The sequence below is a fragment of the Homarus americanus genome, unplaced genomic scaffold, assembly GCF_018991925.1.
Source record: "Homarus americanus isolate GMGI-L3 unplaced genomic scaffold, GMGI_Hamer_2.0 scaffold25827, whole genome shotgun sequence".
Classification (NCBI taxonomy): Eukaryota; Metazoa; Arthropoda; class Malacostraca; order Decapoda; family Nephropidae; genus Homarus; species Homarus americanus.
The window spans coordinates 9,548,879-9,567,049 of record NW_024738300.1 but is presented as its reverse complement, the minus strand read 5'-3'; the positions used below and the strand labels follow the sequence as shown (position 1 = coordinate 9,567,049).

The 18,171-nt window shown below is 47.4% G+C and overlaps 1 non-coding gene across 1 annotated transcript; it reads left to right on the top strand.

Moving 5' to 3' along the window:
• The first annotated feature begins 9,927 nt into the window (after positions 1–9,927).
• Positions 9,928–10,001, top strand: Trnam-cau. Its single transcript has one exon. It is a non-coding gene; the product is annotated as a tRNA-Met (tRNA).
• Positions 10,002–18,171: the final 8,170 nt, after the last annotated feature.

Here is an 18,171-nt window from a genome sequence, read left to right as displayed (position 1 = left end):
GAGAGAGAGAGAGAGAGAGAGAGAGAGAGAGAGAGAGAGAGAGAGAGAGAGAGTAGTAAAGAAGTGAAAGAAGAAGAGGAAGAAGATTATAGACGAGTGGGATGAGAGGAAGGGAAGTATTGAGAGGAGAGGGAATGATCAGGTATAAGAGAGATGAGAGGAGGAAGTACTGAGAGAAGAGAGGGAATGACCACGAGAATAAGAAAGAGATAGAGAAGGCAGAGGAAACACCACATGCCTACACATAATTCATACCCCGTTGATCAACATTACAACAAACGCTACCTCTTCATTATAGACCGGAGGCCAGATACCGAAAAGGTCCCCTCCCCCCCCACCACACGTCCGTCTATTTAACTGCCGCTATGGTTTTTGTTTAGTTAGTTCCTATATCTTCCCAAAACCCATCTGATATACACACGATACCTGGTTGTGGGTACCCGATAATGGGAAGCAAAGATGGCCGCCATGCGTCGTCTGTGAAATTTAAGCCATACACAACACATGTGAGGTGCGCCGCACCACTCTGGTCCTCCTCAGACACCACCTCCTCCTCCTCCTCCTCACCCAACTGACTGAATGTTTAGATAAATGGTGGATCTATCAGTATCGACTTATAGGGCTTCACCTTCTTCTTCCTCGTGAACGAACTGGTGGTGTGACAGCCAGTGAATGTATGAAGACCAAGGAGCGCTTCACACACACCCGCACCGATGGCCTGACGTACTGCACTCATGTCAGTCAACATCCTCTTGTCTCCAAAACCAGTGTCCGTGTAAACAGGGGCAGCAAACTTGTGTGAGTGAACAATAAGAAGGATAAACACATCAGTGTCAGGTGATCAAACAATGACAGCTGGGTTTTGATGTACAGCATCAACGCAGTGCAGCAGCATGCGGATGTCAGCTTTTCGCTGTACAAAAAAGATCATGAAAGGTAAATTACAAACAGTGTAAACATTAATGTAAACAGACAACTCCTTGCTTAAGTAATAGTCCTTTAGTTCTACCCAACATGTCCTTCCCACCAATAACTTTGCCAACCATTTATGTTCATATTTGGAAAACTGAAATTGCAAAGCCTTTTATTTTAAAGTATTCACAAAGTTACCTGCTGCTTGTTAGCTCATTGTAGACACGAGAACACACTGTAACGCCATCACTCTTAAGTTCAAAGCATTCTTCACCAAGAGTGAAGAGCATCTGACGACCCTAGAGTCATGCAGCATAGTGAGGAGATTCCCACTCCTTCAGAATGAGTCCAGACAACTGGTTCTTGTTCCGATCATTTGATAAGAAGTCCTTGAAGTCATGAGGTGTTTTCTGGAGAGGGCCCTGAAGGGTAAGCTCCTGCCCTGCCCTCTTTGCTCGCGCTCTATCGACTTGATAGAGTTCTCCTTGTATGTGTCTGTCACAAAGTCAATGCGTGTGGTATTGAGCAAACTGTTCCACAGCTGCTCTGCAAGTTCCCCAAAAGTGCTTGAAATAGATGTTTGAGCTTGAATCAGTGCCCCAGTATCAGCAGGCCGGTCACATACGTGGAAGTCTTCCTCAAGGTGATGCAACAGAGTTAACTTGTCAGCTTTTAATAGACATCCATCCCCAGTAGCCAGACTCCATGGAATCACTCCCAGCTCAAATGACAGAGCTTTCTCCAGACTGATGTATTGCTGTTTATAGAGAAGAACAAATTACCCAAACACATGCGCTGTGCCTGTGTTGATATCGTTTTTTCGTTTGTTTTGACAGCTTTGGTCACAGCTAGATTCTGAAATGTAAGCCGTTTCCTCTTCTTGATGGGCTCATGAAATTTCACTGAGCCTATGTGTGGCTCAACGTGTACATCCACAATAAACAGCTGCAGGCTGGAGAAGTTCCTGCAGCAGTTCTCAACGAGGAAGTCAGAAGGGCCACTGAATATTAATGTCGGCATAGACATCAGTCTTGTCTGGTCCTCCACATCCAGAGAGCTAACTACCAGTCATTTATTTGGAAGAGAGCACCGGTTGCCTATCCACAATTGCAGTCTTCAATAAATCATGGCTGGGTCATTGAGAGAGACTAACTCCGGTTCCAGTGAACACACAGTGAGGTGATGCCGACATATCTGACGGACTGATGATCACCAACCCTTCTACTGCAGATGACAATGATGAAGAGCCTCCAACATGCAGTTTTTCTTGGTAATGGACTCTGTTTTGAGCATGTCGCATTTATGGACATTTTAGCAACACTAGCAGGACTTCTAGCGTTTGATTAACCCTTAGTGAGTTTTATGTTAGCCTTTTAGGAGCAAAGTGGCTATCCTTCATTTCTGTTCTCGGGTATTTGCAATGAAACATGATAAATTTAGCAAACAATGCATGAATTTTACACAATTTAATGTCCAATTGCGTTTTTGATTCCTACAAGGTGAAATGACTGTGACGGAAGGGCGAAACAATATGGATGTTTGAGTTTTAAACATGTTTCATTTCTTGCCTTCTTTAATACTAATTTGGGTGTCTGGGCACGAACATGACAACACAATGTAAAAATAATGCCACCAGTGAATTTCTCATCCGCAAATTAGTGGAAATTGATCCCTTAAAGATGTTTGTAGACCAACTGGATCAAAAGTTACATTTTTTCTTAAATTTCACTGACGACGCATGGCGGCCATCTTTGCTTCCCATTATCGGGTACCCGGAACCAATTATCGCGTGTATATCAGATGGTTTTGGGAAGATATAGGAACCAACTCACCAAATATCATACCAGCAGTTAAATAGACTGGGAGGAGGGAAGTGCGGGGGGTTCTGGTAGCCCTTGGACTATTATTGCAAAAACTGCCTCTCTGTAACTCCTCTGGTTAAGTTATCACCTGCTTAAATATCAACGATAGTTTGGAGTTAATGATATAGGTTGGGGAGTGGTGTTTTGTTTTTGGAGTTATTTTGTGAAAGGTTTGAGGGCCAGAGCAGGTGTGGAGTGTGTGTGTGGGTGGTGCTGCGTGGTGGTCGTTGTGTTGCCCAGGGAGATCGATATAGGTGTGAGGGCGAGCAGTCTGTGTGAACCTTTACCTCAACTACGTGCTGGGGGGGCCTGTGTGTGTGTGTGTGTGTGTGTGTGTGTGTGTGTGTGTGTGTGTGTGTGTGTGTGTGTGTGTGTGTGTGTGTGTGTGTGTGTGTGTGTGTGTGTGTGTGTGTCCTGTTCCTGCCTAATCCTCTATGTGTCTTTGTGTGTATATCCTGTGTATCCTGTGTCCTGCCTAGTCCTGTGTACGTGTGTGTGTGTATCCTGCTACTAAACCTGACTATATTACACCTGGCTACACCACTACACCTGGCTACACCACTACACCTGGCTACACTACATCAGGCAGCTTTGCATAGTTTCGCTTATTTCTGTGACGAAAAGTTCAACAAGTTTGGACAGCAACTCTTTCCTGCCTGCCTGCCTGCCTGCCTGCCTACCTGCCTGCCTGCCTGTCTGTTTGCCTGCCTGCCTGCCTGCCTGCCTGCCTGTCTGTCTCGCTTCTTGCCTGCCACCCTGCCTTCCATCCTGCCTGCCACTTTGCCTACCTTCCAGCCTTCCACCCTGCTTGCCTCCCACCCTATCTGCCTGTCTGCCTGCATGCCTGCCACCGTCTGCCTGAGTTGGGTGTGGGGGAGGTGAGAGGGAGCCAGGCCACTCTGGCTCTCACTCCCTCTCCCAACGATCCATTTCTCGGCTCACGGTGAGAGTTACTGGCATGAGGGAGAGGAGGAGGGGTAAGGGAGAGGGAGGGGTAAGGGAGGAAAGAGAGGTGGAGGTAATAGAGAGGGAGGGAAGAGTGGGGACATGGAAAGTGAGAGAGAACGAGGGAGGTGGAGAGAAAGGTGGAGAGAGAGAGAGAGAGAGAGTAGGAAAGAGGGGGAGGAGGAGACATTAGGAGGAAGAGTGAGATGGAGAGAATACAGAGGGAGAGAGGGAGAGAGAAAGAGGGAGAGGGAGGTGGGGAGCATAATATAGGGTGAGTAAAGATTGAATTAGCCAGTGTGAGAATAAGTCTGGGTGACAGGAAGAGGAGGAGGAGGAAGAAGGAAGAGGAGGATGTGTTAAGAGGAGGGAGAGAAGTACCAAGAAAAAAGAGGAGGAGGAATATGAGTAGAGAGATGAAGAAGAGAAAGGATAATGGTGATGAGGAGAACCAAAGGAGAAGGAAGAAGAGGAGGAGGAGGAGGAAGGGAAAAAGGGGTTAGGAAGGAGGAAGAGGGAGAGAGGAGAAGAAGGATAAGAATGTATAAACAGAAGTTAGAGGAAGGGTAGTACACACACACACACCACACTCTGAACACACACACACACACACACACACACACACATACACACACACAGACACACACACACACACACACACACACACACACACACACACACACACACACACACATACAGACACACACACACACACACACACACACACACACACACACACAGACACACACACACACACACACACACACACACACACACACACACACACACACACACACACATACAGACACACACACACACACACACACACACACACACACACACACACACACACACACACACACAAAACACACACACACACACACACAGACACACACACACACACACAGACACACAGACACACACACACACACACACACACACACACACACACACACACACACACACACACACACACACACACACACACACATGAACAGACAGACAGACAGACAGACACACACACACACACAGACACACACACACACACACACACACACACACACACACAGACAGACAGACACACACACACACACACAGACACACACACACACACACTTGTCGGGATCCACGGATTGTACGGAGAGAGAAAGAGAGAGAGAGAGACAGTAGGGGTAGTTAAGACACACTGGCGAACGTTATCGTCTGGCGTTAAGCATCCCCATAAGCGTGGAGGAGGGAGGGTCAGGCTATTGATTGCTCCTTCTGGCTCTGTGACATGAAGTTGAGAGAAAAAATACCTCATGTCTCTCACTTCTCTCACAATAACATACAGGAGCAGCGCCCTTAAGTCCTGAACCTACTTCGCCCGTCTTCTGCCAGCGTTAACGAACCTTCGCCCGCCTTCTGTCAGCGTTAACGAACCTTCGCCCGCCCTTTGCCAGCGTAACGAACCTTCCTCCGTCATCTACTTAAACGAACCTTCATCCCCCTTCTGCCAGCGTTAACGAACCTTCGCTCCCCTTCTGCCAGCGTTAACGAACCTTCGCTCACCTGCCAGCGTTAACGAACTTTTGCCCGTCATCTGCTTACCTTAAACGAACCTTCGCCCACCTTCTGCCAGCGTTTATCTATCACCCGGTTTATGCATCACCCGGTTTGTATCCTGGGTTATGTATCACCCGGCTTATATCACCAACTTATCACCCGGCTTATGTATCACCGGCTTATATATCCCCCGGTTTATGTATCCCCAGTTTATGTATCCCCGGTTTATGTATCACCAGTTTGTGTATCACCGGTGTATGTATCACCCGGTGTATGTATCACCCGGTTTGTGTATCACTGGTAGGAAACAGCTTTTACCTGCCCCAATTAACAAGAACTCGGGTAAATCCGGAAAAAAAATCCTCAGTAAACATAACACAACAAGGAAAAACGCCGGTGGGGAGGAAACAGAAGAGAGACGGGAATAAATGAGGGGAAAACAGGGAAAAATGAAGGAAGAGGAAACAGGAAAAAATGAAGGAACTGGAAACAGGAAAAAATGAAGGAAGGGGAAACAGGAAAAAATGAAGGAAGGGGAAATAGGAAAAAATGAAGGAAGGGGAACAGGAAAAAAGGAAGGAAGGGGAACCAGGAAAAAGAAGGAAGGGGAAACAGGAAAAAAGGAAAAGTAGAGAAAGTAGGAAAAGAGAGAAGCAGAATTAGGGGAAAACAGGAAATAATTTAGGAAAAAGTGAAAAGACAAGGAAAAAATAATTAGGAAAACGGGAAAGAACCTGTCAATCAGTCAGTCAGTTCATGAGAACCAGTCAGTCTGTAAGTCAAGCCATCTGTCAGTCAGTCAGTCAGTCTGTAAGTCAAGCTGTCAGTCAGTCTGTAAGTCAAGCTGTCAATCAGTCAGTCTGTAAGTTAAGCTATCAGTCAGTCATTCAGTCAAGCTATCAGTCACTCAGTCAGTCAGTCAGGTAAGGAGAACCAGTCTGCCAGGGCCTTAGACAGTCACTTTCCCCTGATAAGAAAATTGACGTGTCGTGGTAATGCGGTCAACAGTTAACGACCCCAATTATCAGATGATCCAACCAGCCCGACCCTCGTTAACTGTCTCTAACTCCTCCCCCTCCTCCTCCTCTCCTTGCTCCTCCTCTTCTCCCTTTCCCCCCCCTCCCTCTTCCTCCCCCCCCCCCTCTGAAGCTGATAATATGGGTGGAGGGGAAGTTTCACCAGGGATTATTGTATTATCATAGAGGGGGAGGGGGTTGTGGTTGATCCGTCCTCCCCCTCCTCCCTCCTTCCCCCTTCCCTCTTCCCCCCTCCTCCTTACTCTTCTTTTCTCCTCCTTTACTTTCCCCCTTTACTTTTTTCCTCCTCTTGTTTCTTTCTCTTCCTCCTTTCTCCTCCTCCCCTTTCTCCGTTTCTCCTACCTTCTACCCCTCCCCCTCCTACTTTGTCTCCTTGCCTTCCCTTCCCCCTCTTCTTTTTATCTTCCCTCCTCCTCCCCTTTCCTTTCTTATTCCATCTCCTTTTCTCTCTCCTTCACATCCCCAAACCACCTTTCTTTCTCCCCCTCCTCTCCCCCTTCCTCATCTCCTAGTGGTCGTCTGGGTAATTGCTCTCAATATTGTTAAAAGGAGGACGGTCGTGCTATTTGCTTTAGTCAGATCATATTAAGACAAAAACTAAGGGAGAAGATGATGGGGGGAGGGGTGGGGAGGGAGGGGTGGGGAGAGGGGAGGGGAGAAAGGTGAGGGGTGGGGATGAAGGTAGGAGGAGGAGAGAGGGGAGGGTGGAGGAGGGGAGAGAGGGGTGGGGGATGAAGGTAGGAGAGGGAGAGTAGGGAGGGGGATGAAGGTAGGAGAGGGAGAGGGGAGGGTGGGGAGGGTTGGGGAGAGGTGATGGGGGGTAAGGGAGAAAATGTGAGGGAAGGAAGGAAATTAAGGAGAGAAAGACAGTCTGAGGAGGGGGGGGGGCACGAAGACACAGTAACTAAGGGAAGAAAGGAGGTGTGAGAGAAGGGTGAGGGAAGGGGGTAGTGGGAGGAGGGAGGGAGGGGCAATGTTTAAACGAGGGGAGTGAGGGGAGGCGACCCACACAACTTTTGTTTTGATAGACTCAACAAGTGGGAGGGAGTGGGTAGGAGGGAAGTGGGTAGGGGGAGGGAAGGTAGTAGAAGGGAGGGAAGGTATTAAGGTGGGGGAAGGAAGAGAGAGGGGAGGGAATCTGTCAACAGCAGGGCTACAGGTGTGAGGGGAGGGGAGGGAGGGGAGGGAGGGAGGAGGGAGGGATGAAGGGAAAGATTGGGAGGGGAATTCTCTCTCTCACTTTGTCTCTGAGGGAAAGGAAGAGAGGAAATAGACAAGGAACAAACTGGGTAAGGATAATGTTGTGAGAGGGGGTGTTGTGAGAGGTGAGAGGGGCGGGTGAGAGGGGTGTTGAGAGGTGAGAGGGGTGTTGTGAGAGGTGAGGGGGTGTTTGTGAGAGGTGAGAGTGAGAGGTGAGAGGGGTGTGAGAGGTGAGAGTGATGTGAGAGGTAAGAGTTAGAATAGGGAGAGTGACCCGGTGCAGTGCTTCTGAATTAAGCATTTTACTGGTCCGCGCTGCCCCTCCCTTCCCCAGTGACGCATCAAGCCCCTTGACGCAGATGTTTATGTGACGCACCAGGCCCTGTGACGCACCAGGCCCTGTAATGCAGCTGCTCATGTGACGCACCAGGCCCTGTGACGCACCAGGCCCTGTAATGCAGCTGCTCATGTGACGCACCAGGCCCTGTGACGCAGCTGTTTATGTGATGCACCAGGCCCTGTGACGCAGATATTTATGTGACGCACCAGGCTTGTGACGCAGCTGTTTATGTGACGCGCCGGGCCGAAACGTTACCATGGCGAGGCCGAATAGTGAACGAGTGTGGATGCTGTTACTGTAAATTAATATAGTCACTGGTGGAAACTGTCTCATATCATCGTTTCTTTTAACCTTCCCTCCTCCTCCTTTCCTCCTCCTCCTCCTTCCTCCTCCTCCTCCTCCTCCTCCTTCCCTCCCTCCCTTCCCTTCCTTCCTCCTTCCTTCCTTCCCTCCCTCCCTCCCCCTTCCCTTCCTTCCTCCCTTCCCCCCCTCCTCCATTCTCCCACCTCCTCCCTCCTCCCATTCTTCCCCTCCCTCCATTCTTCCCTCCCTCCATTCTTCCCCTCCCCCTCCCTCCCTCCCTCCCTTCCCGCTCCCCTCCATTCTTCCCTCCCCCTCCATTCTTCCCTCCCCTTCCTCCGTCCCTTCCCTTCCCTTCCTTCCTCCCCCTCCTCCCTTCCCTCCCTCCATTCTTCCCTCCCTCCATTCTTCCCCCCTCCTCCTCCTTCCCTCCTCCATTCTTCCCTCCCTCCATTATTCTCCCTCCCTCCCTCCCTCCCCCTCCCTTCCTCCCCTCCATTCTTCCCTCCCTCCCTCCCTCCCAAAAAATCCTCCTGTGTTGTCATTGCCCGAGCCGTTACCATGGCAACAGGTGGGAGGTATATTTTGGCCTAAGATAATGAACCTGAAGTGGACAGTACCACCTACAGACGGACAGACAGATAGACAGACAGACAGACAGACATATAGACAGATAAATAGATTGACAGACAGGAAGATCGACAAATAGATACATAGAATTTAACAGACAGACAGACAGACAGACAGACATGACAGAAATTAATACCCTACCCAGAATTTGTGGTTTTAAGCTAGATTTTAGGGACAGGTTATGTTTAAGTAGGGTTAGTTAAAGTATACACAGATTTAAAGTTTAAAGGTTAGGTCAGGTCAGGTCAGGTCAGGTCACATTACATAGATTTTAAGTAAGATTATTTAAGGGTTACATAGATTTAAAGTAAGATTATTTAAAGGTTACACAGATTTTAAGTAAGATTTAAAGTAAGATTATTTAAGGGTTACACAGATTTTAAGTAAGATTTAAAATAATATTATTTAAGGGTTACACAGATTTTAAGTAAGATTTAAAGTAAGGTTAAAGGAAGATAGGGTGAAAGAAAGAGGGTTTAAAGAGGACTAGTTGGCGGGGAGGAGTAGTTAAAGTAAGATGGTCTGAGAGAGAGAGAGAGACAGAGAGAGAGAGAGAGAGAGAGAGAGAGAGAGAGAGAGAGTGTGTGTGTGTGTGTGTGTGTGTTAATCATCACCATTTAGGATCAGTTCACCTGAGACATCCTCCCACCCATCCCCCGCGACTACCAATGTTACCTGAATGTTTGGTGTGGTCAGTCGTATGTTGAGGGGATGTTTAGTGTGGCCAGTCGTATGTTGAGGGATGTTTAGTGTGACCAGTCATATGTTGAGGGGATGTTTAGTGTGGTCAGTCGTATGTTGAGGGATGTTTAGTGTGGCCAGTCGTATGTTGAGGGATGTTTAGTGTGGCCAGTCGTATGTTGAGGGATGTTTAGTGTGGCCAGTCGTATGTTGAGGGATGTTTAGTGTGGTCAGTCGTATGTTGAGGGATGTTTAGTGTGGCCAGTCGTATGTTGAGGGATGTTTAGTGTGGCCAGTCGTATGTTGAGGGGATGTTTAGTGTGGCCAGTCGTATGTTGAGGGGATGTTTAGTGTGGCCAGTCGTATGTTGAGGGGATGTTTAGTGTGGCCAGTCGTATGTTGAGGGGATGTTTAGTGTGGCCAGTCGTATGTCGAGGGGATGTTTAGTGTGGCCAGTCGTATGTTTAATATGTGGCGACCTGTGGTGCAATGGTCAGCATGCTCGCCTCATAAGCGAGCGGACCCGGGTTCGATCCCCGGGCAGGGTGAAACTGTGGGCAAATTTCTTTACGCCATTTGCCTCTGTCTACCCAGCAGTAATTGGGGACCTGGATGTTAATCGCTTTGCGGATCGTGTTCCGGGGTAATGGTCAGCCAGTGCAGTTGGTGAGTTGTCCGGTCTTCTCGGACTATTCCTTGACACTGGGTCATGCAAGTCGTTAACTTGGGGTGTGGTTGTTGTGTTGGCCAAGGCTGTTTTTAGTGTGACCTACCGTATGGTTTGATTGTTTAATGTGGCAAATTAATGTTTATTAAAAGTTGTCAGTGTTAAATATTGCCAAGGGAATGTTTAGGGAGAATTTAATGACGCTGATTAACATTACACATGAATGTTTAATCTTACTATGGTTGTGGTTGACATTGGGAATGTTTTTTATGAATGTTAGTGTTGTTTAATGTCTTTAGTTATGTTTACATGGAGAATGTTGAGTGAATGTGGCGTGTGTTTAGTGTCACGTCTGTTTATTGGTCCTTACTGGTGAAATAGAAAGAATGTTTATCACATTTCTGACCAATTTCACCCAATTTTCCCCCATTTTCCTCAAAGGAGTAAAGTTATCGTACTCATGGGACTAAGTCATCGTACTCAAGGAGGTTACACCATCGTACTCTAGGGATTAAGTCACTATACTCAAGGGGTTATATCAACACAACATCACAACTACCGTCACCACACAACACCACAACTATCCTCACCACACAACACCACAACTACCTCATCACCACACAACACACAACATCACCACACTTTACATACCACACACACCACAACTACCTCACACACACCACAACTACCTAACTCAACACAACTCACTCACACAACACCACAACCCTCACCACACAACACCACAACTACCCTCACCACACAACACCACAACTACCCCCACCACAACAACACCACCCTCACCACACAACACCACTACCCTCACCCACCACAACACCACAACTACCCTCACCACACAACACCACAACTACCCTCACCACACAACACCACAACTACCTCACACACACAACACCACAACTACCCTCACCACACACAACACCACAACTACCCTCACCACACACAACACCACAACTACCCTCACACACACAACACCACAACTACCCCACCACACAACACCACAACTTCCCTCACCACACAACACCACAACTACCCTCACCACACAACACCCACAACACCCTCACACACAACACCACAACTACCCCTCACACACAACACCACAACTACCCTCACCACACAACACCACAACTACCCTGTCACCACACAACTCTCACCTGTATATTTTGATCCCACGAGTTCAGGTGAGAATCATTCTATTCTACTGTATATTAAACCAATTAAACCAGACAGATAATAAAACCGACCACCTTACCTGATGCTTGCCCCCCTTGCTTGCCCTTTTGCCCCCGCCCCCAATAAAGCTAAACATAAAAACAGTTGGTTGATATTGGGTGGTGGTTGGCAGCAGGGGTTGTATCGGCAGGAGTGAGATGCCCAAGACGAGGTAATGATGTGGCGTGAGGTATCCGTAGATTATCACCGTCTACAGTGACAGTAACCCCGCCGTGACGATGATGGATACCTGCCACTGTGTTACCTCTGGGGCTGAATGTTTGGCGGAGGTATAAGGATCGATTGGTGATGTGTTGTGAGGAGAGTGTGGTTGAAGGCTGGAGGTGTGGTTGAGGAAGGGGCTGGAGGTGTAGTTGAAGAGGCTGGAGGTGTGGTTAAGAAGGAGGAGGTTGGAGGGTGAGGGTGTGGTTAGTGGTTGAGGAAGGCTGGAGGGTGTGGTTGAGAAGGAGGAGGCTGGAGGGGGAGGGTGTGGTTAGTGGTTGAGGTAGGTTTGGAGGAGGTGCGGTTGGTGGTTGAGGAGTAGGTTTGGAGGAGGTGGTTGGAGTGGAGGGAGGTGTGGTTGAGGAGCAGGTTGGAGGGGAGGCTGTGGTTAGTGGTTTAGGAGTAGGTTGGAGGGGGAGGTGTGGTTAGTGGTTTAGGAGTAGGTTGGAGGTGTGGTTGAGTTGAGGCTGGAGGGTGTGGTTAGGAAGGAGGAGGTTGGAGGGGAGGGTGTGGTTAGTGGGTGGAGGAGTAAGAGGTTGGAGTGTGTGTGTGGTTAGTGTGCTGGGGGAGGAGGAAGAGGAGGAGAAAAGAGGAGACGAGAGGAGAGGAGGAAGACCATGTACGTGAGGTGATGAGAGGAAGAGATTAGTGTAAGAGTGAGGAGACGGGGAGAGGAGAGGGAGGGAGGGGAGGTGAGAGGAATACCAACAAAAAGAAGGGAGATGAAAAAAGGGAGGAGAGGAGGCAAGAAGAATAAAGAAAAGGAGGGAGGGAGAGTAGAGTGGAGGAGGAGGAGGTAGAGACAGTTAAGTGGAGGAAGAGAGGTACGAGGAGGGGGAGGAGGAGGAGGGACTAAGGAGAATAAGGTGAAGGAAGAGGAATAGTAAGAGGAGGAAGAAGAAGAGGAGGAGGAGGAGGAGGATTGCGTCTCTCTCCACCTTCCACCATCAATATTGATCAGGGTGCGGCCACTGCCCTACTACAACAGTCACTCCTGGCTCCCACCTTCCTTCTCTTGGTGCCATCATAGTCTAGGCTGGGTACGTGTTTTAGTGTCCTCCGGCAGAGTTCTCCGTCAGGGTCGCCCGTCAGCGTCCTTCTGCAGGGTCGCCCGTCAGCGTCCTTCTGCAGGGTCGCCCGTCAGCATTCACCGGGTGTTGAGGTGTTCTGTTCTACCTGTTGAGAGTGTAGGGAGGGAGTTTGAAGGGGTGTCTAGGTGTAGTGAGAGAGAGAGGTTAATGTGTGTGTGTGTGTGTCGCTCACTACTGCTGTGCTTGTTAGGTAAAGCTGTTATTGCTGCTTGCCCCTACTGTTGCTGCTCTCATGTGTTTTAATCTGCTTCCTCTTTTGCTACTGATCTGTTGCTGATACGTAGTCCTCTCTCTTAATGGTTTATCATACACCCATTTTGTTAATCAGTAATACACACACACACTCACACACACACACACACACACACACACACACACACACACTGCTACTACTTTGCTGTCACTCGGAATCGATTATGACGATCATCCAGCTATGATACAATGATATGAGTTATTAGGGATGTCACCTTCGGTGGTAAGCCTTGAGGTGACAAGAGAGGCCGATACGGAACCAGCAGGGTCGTTCACAGATATTGCACAGGTGGAGGATTACATCTAGTGCGGGAAAGGCGGTGGCAGCGTCTTTCCGGTGTTGGTGCTTGTCTGCCTCGGTATACAGTCGGGTTAACTCGAAAGTATTCACACCTTCTTGTGTGGTGCTCCTCCAAGCATTACGGTGTGGATTAATCGACTCCCAGGTGAAGGGCCGATATGACACTTTTTCAGGTTTGTCTTAAGACTAACCTTATACCTTTTCAGTTGTCCGCCAGCGTTACGTTTACTATTCGTTAGGTGACTGTAAAGTAGCTGCTTTGGCAGTCTACTGTCGTCCATGCGGGTAACATGATCAGTCCAACATAGTTGTTCATGGATAATGGTAGCCTCGATGTTCCTACAGTTGGTGTCAGCGAGTATGCTGTCACTTGTTCTTTTGTCTTCCCACCGAACTCGGAGGATGGAACGTAGACTACGTTGGTGAAAGTTTTCAGGTGCCTTGAGGTGTCTCCTGTATGTGATCCATGTCTCGCTGCCATATAGCAGGGTGGGGAGGACCACTGCTCGATATACGTGTAACTTTGTAGATAATTTCAGCTCCCTACAGCTGAAGACACGGGTACGGAGTCTCCCAAAGACTTGAGATGCACATCTGATCCGATGTTGAATCCCTTCATCGATGTCCGCGGTGGTGGACAGGTGGGAGCCCAGATACCAACAGTGGGTAACATTAGTGAGGGTAGTACCGTTAAACTGGATGGATGGTGGAGGTGTGGCTGAACCAGGGGCAGGCTAAAAGAGAATCTGAGTCTTACGTACATTCACCTCAAGGCCGAAGTGTGCATACACATCTGCGTAGGTGTTCAGGATCTCCTGTAGGTCGCCTTCAGTGTGAGCGACGAGGGTGAGGTCGTCTGCATACTGAAGTTCAGTAATGGAAGCTGCCGACACCCTTGTTCCTGACTGGAGTCGTATTATGTTGAAAAGACCCTTCATCCTGTACTCGATGTCCAACCCGCCGGTTAAATTGGCACTGGCACGAGTAAGGAAGGCAACCAAGGAAATGGAAAAGAGAGTTGGTGCCAGTCTGGGAAGAACTCAGACTGGGTGCCATTGTGCAGGACACTGCCTTAATGCCATCGTGGAGTTCCCTCACAATGGCGATGAATTATGGTGAGCAGCCAAAACGGCTGAGGGTCCTTGTTGACCGAGTCGAAGGCCATGGTTAGGTCGATGAAAGCCATGTATAGGTCACGACGCTGTTCTCTGCACTCTTCCTGTGATGGTGTCCCTTGTTCTTATAAATATTGACGATGGAGGCGTCTTCAAGAGCTTGCGGAATTTCCTCCTTTTCCCATATATTCTCCAGGAGAGAGTGGAGACGGTTGGTAAGCAGAGGTCCTCCCACTTTATACACCTCGACTGGAATTCCATCAGGCCCTGAGGCTTTGTTATTTTTCATTTGTTTGATGGCAGTAGCTACCTCATCCAGAGATGGAGGATAACGGAGGTGGGTCAGCTCTGGATGCTGAGAGATGTGCTGGGTAGTCAGGGCATCCACATCGGTGTTTCGGTTGAGCAGTGAATGGTAGTGCTCCTTCCAGCTCTGAAGGAGGCCTTCGTCGTCTTTAATTATGGAATTACCATCAGATGAGCGGAGGGGGGCTGGACCATGAGTGATTGACCCATAAAATGTTCTAGTGGAATTGAAAAATTCGCACATCTTGTGTTGATCTGCAAGTATTTGCATTTCACATGCTATATTTTTAAACCAGTCCTTCTTTAGATTGCGAAGCTCCCGCTGGGCCGCAGTTTTCTTCTTGCGGAAGGTATCGGCTTTGGTCTGAGACTAAGTGTTATTCTGCCAGTCAGTTAAAGCAGCACGTTTATCATTAATGAGTACATTGATTGCCGGGTCATTTGCATCAAACCAGTCCTGGTGTATTCTTTCGACCTGGCCGAGGATCTCTCTGCAGGTTTTTGTCATGACTGTGGAGAATACCCCATTCGGCACTGGGATTTGGATTTTTTGTTGTCGGGTTGTTTATCAGCACATCATGTTCGAGCTGTTCTCTGAAAGCATGTGCTACCGCTGGATCTTCCACACACACACACACACACACACACACACACACACACACACACACACTCACACTACACTGCACTACACCTTAAAATAGATACATCTTCCCCCAGCGCTACATCCTCCCTCCTGTGCGGGCCAGGGAGAAGTTCCGGTAAGGAAGATGGTGGAAGTCTTGTTTGGAAACTTAGCCTCCCTTAAGTCGAGCGCCCTGCTAGGAGGAGGAGGAGGAGAGGAAGAAAGGGAGGGCAGATAATTAAAAGGAGGGAAGGAAGATTAAAAAGAGGAGGTGGAGGATGAAAAGGTAGGAGGTAAAATAGAGAGAGAGAGAGAGAGAGAGAGAGAGAGAGAGAGAGAGAGAGAGAGAGAGAGAGAGAGAGAGAGAGAGAGAGAGAGAGAGAGAGAGAGAGAGAGAGAGAGATTCCTACACTGTATAAGAATCTCTCACCAGACAACAGACGGGAGACAAACATGCTTAACTAATTCCAATTAACAAAAAACTAACAAAAATAATCACCTAACCTAACAATTAAATATACGAGTACTGTAATTAGTTAGCCACAAATCAACCCAATCAACCTCAAATCAACCCAATCAACCTCAGATCAACTTAGACAACCACAAATCAACTCAAACTCCATCCACGATAATTAATTTTTATATAATCAGAATTAAATATCAAGATAATAGTTAATAACACTGTAATTAATTTAACCTTGATTTAACACCCACCCTGTGTAGGTTAATTTGTATAGAGTTAATAATATCAGGAGTAATTAATCGGTCAAATTAACACCTATTGTATGTAGAATAAAGTGTATTTAATTATGTCATGGGGTGTGTGTAGTGGCGGTGGTGGTGGTAGTAGTAGTAATAGTAGTAGTAGTAGTAATAGTAGTAGTGGTAATAGTAGTGGTGGTGGTAGTAGTGGTGGTATTGGTGGTGGTGGTGTTAGTGGTAGTAGCAGTGGTGGTGGTAGTAGTAGTAGTAGTAGTAGTAGTAGTAGTAGTAGTAGTAGTAGTAGTAGTAGTAGTGCCACTAACCCTGAGTATACGAGTAAACAAATCGCTCGCCCTTCCTGACCTAACTAAACTATGTGCTTAGATAAGTGAAGGTTCATTTTTAGTGTTTTCATAATCTGACCTAACGAAGATAATGTTTACTCATTCTTTACACTTGTTTGCCTGACTTTAATATCACCAGGTAAGGTAAACAATTAGTGGGAGTGGCTGCAGACAACTTACCTTTCCTTACCTTCAACTGGAAAAAAAATGTAGTTTATTTTTCAACTTTTTGTTAAATTTTTTCTTGAAAGTTTTATTTTTTTTATGGAGTTGGGAATTATAGACAGAGACAGACAGACAGAGACAGACAAACAAACAGACAGACAGGAGGACCTTAAGGTGTTAGTGAACTAAAATCTATGGTAACCTTTGACCTTGACCTCTGAATGACCTCCAGTGTCACATTGTTGATTTAGCGTTATGTTCCCCGTCACATTTGTAGTTCTGAAGTCACACCACCCTTACCGTCACACTGTAGGTCTGGCGTCACATTCCCTTACCGTCACACTGTAGGCCTGACTGCACACCACCCTTACCGTCACACCATAGGCCTGACGTCACATCCCCCTTACCGTCACACAGTTCTTGACGCTCCGTGACGTAAGCGAGTCAGGTTGCCTCTCCTCTTTAAAGCGACGCCGAAGGTCGTTCGTGTAGTGAAAATATTGTATCGTGCTGGAGGCGGATTCTTTAAGTCTTTTGTTATGGTTAAGAACATCTCTTGTTTATGGTCAAGATCGTCTTTTGTTTATGGTCAAGATCGTCTTTTGTTTTGGGGCTCATAGTTTGGCTCACGTCTTATTATTTTTTTCAACCTTATCTATTTATTTCAACGCTATTTACCCACCTAATTTTATATATTAATTGTAAAATAAATGTTTCCCAAGTTAATTCCCAAATAAGATAGAATTTGATGGTACCTGCGTTAGTGGGCGTTAGAATTTGATGGTACCTGCGTTAGTGGGCGTTAGAATTTGATGGTACCTGCGTTAGTGGGCGTTAGAATTTGACGGTACCTGCGTTAGTGGGCGTTAGAATTTGATGGTACCTGCGTTAGTGGGCGTTAGAATTTGATGGTACCTGCGTTGGGCGTTAGAATTTGATGGTACCTGCGTTAGTGGGCGTTAGAATTTGATGGTACCTGCGTTAGTGGGCGTTAGAATTTGATGGTACCTGCGTTAGTGGGCGTTAGAATTTGACGGTACCTGCGTTAGTGGGCGTTAGAATTTGATGGTACCTGCGTTAGTGGGCGTTAGAATTTGATGGTACCTGCGTTAGTGGGAGTTAAATACAGTTTTTTTTACGAAATGACTGGAAGTATTTATTCAATTTCAAAATAAATGATTCCCTCAGGTTAGGTAGAATGAAGTATCGTGAATTACCTTCTATTGAATGAATGAATAGGATAGGTAAAGGTTAATTAAGGTTGATTGAGGTCACCTGAGGATTGCCCCCCCCCCCCAGTTTATTTCACCTGGTGATTGAAAATTTGGTTAGGTTAGATTAAGTTACGTTAGATTCAGGTTAAGTTAGGCTAGCTTAACGTTAGATTAGGTCAGGTTTATATTAGGTTAAATTAGATCAGGTTAGGTTAAATTCGTTTAGGTTAGGTTAGCGTTAGGATGGTTAATCTTAAAGTGAAATAATCTAGGGATCTATAATCAGGCTGGGAGAGAGAGAGAGAGAGGCGTAGGGGTTAAGGGGGGGGGGTTAAAGATTGGCTCACCTGTGGTAGTATTGGGTCAGGTAGGTGATCATGGTTGCTAAGCGGGGCGACCTTTGACCTTCCTTGTGGGGGGTTAAAGGCGAAGTTACATACACCAAGGCTCAGAGTCAGCGTGGGCCTCCTCCTCCTCTTTATCCTCCTCTT